The 6,000-nt window shown below is 36.7% G+C and overlaps 1 long non-coding RNA gene across 3 annotated transcripts in view; it reads left to right on the forward strand.

The window, feature by feature from the left end:
- LOC136843183 (uncharacterized) overlaps nucleotides 1–4,549 on the forward strand; it is a 25,580-nt gene extending 21,031 nt beyond the window's left edge. For all 3 annotated transcript variants that reach the window (XR_010854472.1, XR_010854473.1, XR_010854471.1), the window contains one exon: nucleotides 212–4,549. This is a non-coding gene — a long non-coding RNA (uncharacterized lncRNA). The remainder of the gene's footprint in view (nucleotides 1–211) is intronic.
- Nucleotides 4,550–6,000: the final 1,451 nt, after the last annotated feature.

Raw genomic sequence — 6,000 nt, forward strand, 5'->3', positions numbered from 1 at the left:
AATTCATTTCATGTACACTGCATATGTATAGGAAATCTGCCTTAGTTTGTTCATATTCGAAAAGATTTAGGTTAAGAGAAAAAAAAAAAATCAGGGCAGAACAAGAACTATAAGGCAAGTCTGTTTTTGGGTGATTGCATGATTTTGTTGTATGAAAAAAAAAAATGTCCAAATTACAACAGCGAATTGATAATTATTTATTTCATTACAGGTTACTGTTCGTATTTGTCATCAGCGACCTTCAAGTTATATGAGCTTTCAAGAATGATTACGTGGCTCACTAAAGCCTAGAACAAAAACTTCACTGAAATATGACCTTGACCAAGGCTGTGGATTGAACAGCATGGAAAAACGAAAGGGCACTGCAATACGGAGAAATATAGTGGATTTGGCGAATAGGTTATCCACACATACAAACTTGCCATTCCCCTGAAGAGATATGATTCAGAGATATCCATAAATCGATGGTCATTATTGTAAAGTACCTGAATGAGACCAATGAGTTACATAACTAGATTCACTGGACTCCGTTTGGACTTCGCTTCAGGATTTGTTCTAGAATGAGGATTGTAAACTGATCAGGGAAAAGAAATAAGGCTACTAAGAAAGAAGGGACAAATTGAACTGGTAAAGGGTATGAGCCAAGGAGCAAGGCATGTGTGGTCAAAGGGCCACCGAAGAGAATCTTGGTTTTACTCCAGGTCCATTCTAAGGTCATCATCAGTCTGTGTAACCTATGGATGGTTACTTTAGAATAATTCCCAGTCTATGTTTTGCATTTTGTATTTTACTTTTTATGTCATTTTCTGCACATGAGGTTAGAAGTCCGAAGAGTTTCCACCATAAACTTAGTATTGCTTGTTTTGGTTTTCATTTCTCAGCTCTCCATGCCAGTCTTTCTTCTTTTAAACAATATTAAACCCCTTTTTTTGATTCGGCTTCTAACACCAAGTCATGTGCATACAGAAGCTCCTAGGAACCCCCTTCTTTATTTCTGTTTAACTTCCTTCATGGCTGGGATTATTGGTTTGCTGGGCTCGGTAATTCTTTCCTGTACCCTTCACCTTTGTAATGCCCCGTCAAATTGAGTGTTTGGGTACTCCGTTTAGTGCTTTCTCGATGTATACTGACAGGTAATTTCCTTTTTCTGCATGATTCTCCTTATGTAATTGTTAATTTTAAACAGGGATTTTAACCTTTCTTCCACCACCAACAGTATACTATACCACTATACCCATACTTCGGTACCGTGTTTCAGCAGTCGCCCTCCTCCTCCATGTATTTTACTTAGTGTATTAGGTTTCTCTAACCTCTACATAAAATTAGTTTGAGCTCCCTCTGTCATTCTTCTGGTCCCAGCTTCACTTCTGTAATGCTGCTTTAAAGTGCCTTGCCATTTTCTTCCTGTATCTTACTTGTTTATACTTCTGTACTTTTATATGTATTTGTGGACGCTTATCTAGTGATATCTTCGGTATTTGTTATTTCCATTTCGTCCATTCCACGTAATTATTGAAGATAACCTTGACGCTTTCCACAGCAAAAAGACGTTGGGGAATGTGGTAAAATGATTCCCATTTTATATCTGTTACTTTTAAGGTTATGTGATTGAAATTGCTTGGATCATTCATTGCGATTGCAAATGCAAAATGTTAAATACTTTTTAAAAAATAAAATGTGTTTTGTGTTTTGATGATATGTGATATGCAAATCATGTTTACTTTCTCTCTCTCTCTCTCTCTCTCTCTCTCTCTCTCTCTCTCTCTCTCTCTCTCTCTCTCTCTCTCTCTCTCTCTCTCTCTTCATACCAGAACCAGTTATTTTATGAAAAGTTTATTGTTAACTTTTAGGCAGTCTAAGCTTTCTATTTAATTTTATCCATCTCTAGCATTTGGTGGCGTTTTTTTGTATATCTTAAAGGCAAATCGCCTAGAAACTACAGTAGTTTATTGCGTTTTAATAGTAAAGTTCAAGTTGCTAAACAGTTAAAAACAAAGGGACAACTCATATACATAGTACAAACCTTAAAGAACATAAGACTCCCATTACTTTGGCCCTCGCATTGTTCTCAATCTTCTGTCAAACTGTCACTCACTTTTGTGTGTTTTTCGCGTTATCTTCCATTTTTTAGTTCCCATGTTATCCATTTTGTTTTTTGGATGATTGCTTCCAGTGAAGAGTCATGAATACTTCACAGTTTTCACTCAAAATATTTTATCACCTTTCATGTCTGTAATATATTTTCATCCTCAGTGGGTCCTGCGATATCCTGTTGGAGAACCTTGTTTTTCTAGTAACCCAATTATCGTACATGTTTCTTTCCTGCTCTTCATCAGTTCCGAGTGAAGTCTTGTTGCTAAACATGTAGCAGGGTCATACATTTTTGTACTTGTAAATGTCAGTCAGACATAAACGCCGATGAATGTTTGTGAGCCATTTATGAACTTACGTACTTCTCATGGGTTAGTCAGGTTTTATTCGAACTCGCTATTCCTTTTCTCCTTTATTTAGAAGACTTATTTTTTCTCAATAGAATGAGGTTACTTTTTTCCATAAGAATGAGGTTACTGCCTAAGTTTACTTTCCTGAAGCATGTTACAGATTTTGAAGAACATGTTCCTGTTGTCTCTACTACTATTTCTGCGCAACCCTCTGCTTCTCTCTCTCCCTTTATTCCCGTTACTTACCTGTTGCATCAGCTGTTCTCGCCGGATGGTGTCATCACCCCGACTGGAGACCACCTTTTAACCCGGTCACCTTCCTGCTCAGGTAGATAATTGGTTTCCTTGAGACCACTGTTTGTACTTCATCTGATTTATGTAGAGGTTCTTCTCTCTCCTCTATCATGGGAACAAGATTGTGTCGTCAACTTGAGAGTGAAGCTTTATTTAGAATGGTGCTGCAGGAAGGGTGACTCACACTCCCGTTGAAGGGTCATCTCTCATTCCTACGGAAGTCCAGCATTTTATTTTCAATATTCTTTGTAGTCATTCTGCCTTGACAGTACATTAAGCAACGTACCCTGGAATTGGTGTACCATGTGTGTACAAAAAATGCGGCCATCTGCTAAAAGTGGACAAAATGAAAGACAAAACTTGGACTATCTGCCTAGAAATAACAATAGCTTTTCCACAAGTCAACAGGTTCCGGTATGAGTAGAGAAAATGAGTAAGCATGATTGATTTATGCCATATAAATGCAGCGGTTTGTACATACAAGAGAAATATTTGAAAATGTGTTTTGTGACATGTATGCATTGTACAGTATATGTATTTGGCCGTGATGTTTGTTGATATTCAATCCTGTGCAATTACACAAAACCGATAATGTATTGCTAGTTAGTTTTTATATGTCATTTTTCATTACCGGTGATTAGGTTGATGTCATATGCACCATTTTGGTGTACAGGTGATTCTGTAATCAAGTAATCATTGACTTATTCTTTGCAATATGGTTCACCAGTGACCTAGTGGAAGTTATTTCGACATGTTTTTTTGTCCCCGTTGCCAAGTAGTTTTGTCTCGAAGTGTTAGCAGTTATGGAATTTGTGACCCCATGTTTCCAGTCTCCTCATCTTCCTCTCTCATTTGACACGTTTTCGATTACCAATTTAATGGCTTTTCTCGTTCATCTCATCAGTTTATTCCCAAAAATTGTATTTTTTTTTATCTCAGTGGAGAGTAATTATCATAGCTAGACATTTTTACAGTTTTGAAAAACTTCGTTCCGGCTGATTGATCACATAGTGCCTTCATTAAGTCTCCAATATACCTTTAATGTCACACCAATAACCTTCTGTGAAAGAGAGAGTATAACCATCGCTCAAGGCTTGTCTCGCTTTCCTCAGTCCATCTCGTTGCTTTGCAGTCCCCTTCCGATCTTGTCTGCTGCCAACACTCTATTATTAACTGAACGTGTCGGAAACCCCTTTCTTCAAGTGTTCACAACTTTCATAGCTGCAATCAAGTATCATGATGTACTTGTTTAATTCTCTTGGTAGTTCAGAAGGCAACTTACCCATTTGTTGATGGGAGTGTAGTGTATATCATCAGCTTTGTAAACAAATTAGGCAGAGACTGACGAATTTCTAGATTCGTTCTGAAAGCTGTTGAGAAAAGGTACCTGATGTAAATACCTTAAAAGACAACCTAAAACTTACGAATACAGTAAATACAGATAATGGTCAATTAGAAAGTTACAAGAAAGGCAACCTCAAACTGAATATGATACCCAGTTAGAGAAACTTTTGGCTCTATAAGAAGGCCACATCATGATACTTCTATAGGGCCGAAGTGTTCTTTAATTACGTATGGCATTCAGTTTAAGCGTGCCTTTTTTTGCAACTTTTTAATAGACCATTTTCCATATTTGCTGTATTCGTAAGTTTTAGGTTTTTTTTTAAGACGAAAATCTGTGACGTCATATCTCTTCATGCATAACTTCCAGTGTTTTCGCTCGAGTAAAGATTGTGTACTCACATGATGGTGGAAATATTTATGTATAAGCAAACTATGGAGAATTTAGAAAGAAAATAAACTATCAAATAATCGGACACACTTTTATTTAAATCCAAAAAATATATTTTCAAAGTTGAGGGTGGTTATTCGTAACAATAAAAAAAACTTTGAAATTTTTTTTACCCCAAGGAGGCAGCATTGCAATGCCCCGAAGGAGGGAGTGTCCTCAGCAGGAGGTACAAACCAATCGGTCACCAACCTAGAAGCCGACTCAAAGGGCTGTTCTCTGAGCTGACAGCTGATTGCCGAGATGGGAGAAGCCGTATATACTTCCCTTGTACTTCCCTAAATGTATCCCATTCTCTATGTCGCTACTGAGGAATGTAAGACCTCTTCAAATGTCAAAGAAAACTTATGTACAGGACGTCTAAAGGGGCCAGGTTACGGTTACTCTTGAAACAAGCCTTGCATGACCCTCACTCTTATGGCTGTGATTTCGTATGTAAGCAAATGCTTCGCCCACTTGTTGTCTAATGAAACATGGCGTGAAAATCTGCAGACTTCTACCCGCAGAATTTTGTCCTGATGCGTAATGGCCAAAAAAAATCTTAGCAAAGTTTCTCTATGGATAACACGTAAGAAAGCCTACGGGTTGTGCATACAAATTTCGGCGACCTCCCTCTAGTTTTCTTTGAGATTTCGAAACGAAAGAGGTGCCTCTCATATCTTCTTATAGAAAATGGGTCTCCTATTTATCTCTCACAGAAAACCGAGGACCAATTAAGAAAAAGTCACATACTATGATAAATACATTTCGAGCTGCTATTAGCCATTTGATAATTGACTCTGTACCTGACAGAGTTCTTGACTTAAGAGCATAGATAATCACTTGTAAGCACTGCTGGATATGGCTAATTTACCGTTATTTTCAGAGATATTCACAAAGAAAATTTACTTCGTTCTTTTCATTACGGAGTCGACCGAAAGAACTATTTCTGATGGCAATATTATAGCTTTGTATACACATTAACTTTGCTGTACTTTTATTTGTAAAAATTTTGCTGCAAAACAACGTTTCTGCTGCACTCTCGTATTTCAATTGTATATTTTCTTACTTTACATTTTTGCTAATATGTTACGATCTTCTAGATAATTTAAATGATTTTATTTGCTTTTTGTTTTTAAAGTTAAGCTTCTTAACATTACATGCACCTAGATATTTAGCTATTCAAAACTACATTTCTGTGAGTAACTGCAAATTCATTAACTTTTTAGATTATAAACTTTTAAAAGCTCTGTACTTAATTTGGCACTCTTTCATTTTACGTGATATTTTTGTCTACATGATTTGTAAAGTACAGAACATTTATACTTCCAGATGTCTTTCTGAACAAACGAATTACAGGAATTTCAAAAATAAACAAACAAAAGCTGATAAAATTTATTCTATTTAACATTACGTGTCATCCTGCAGTCTTTGTTACAGCAAAACGATTAATATACCAAGACACACACAGTCCCTTCAAAAGCAGACAAGTGACCC

The sequence above is a fragment of the Macrobrachium rosenbergii genome, chromosome 11 (genome assembly GCF_040412425.1).
Source record: "Macrobrachium rosenbergii isolate ZJJX-2024 chromosome 11, ASM4041242v1, whole genome shotgun sequence".
NCBI lineage: Eukaryota > Metazoa > Arthropoda > Malacostraca > Decapoda > Palaemonidae > Macrobrachium > Macrobrachium rosenbergii.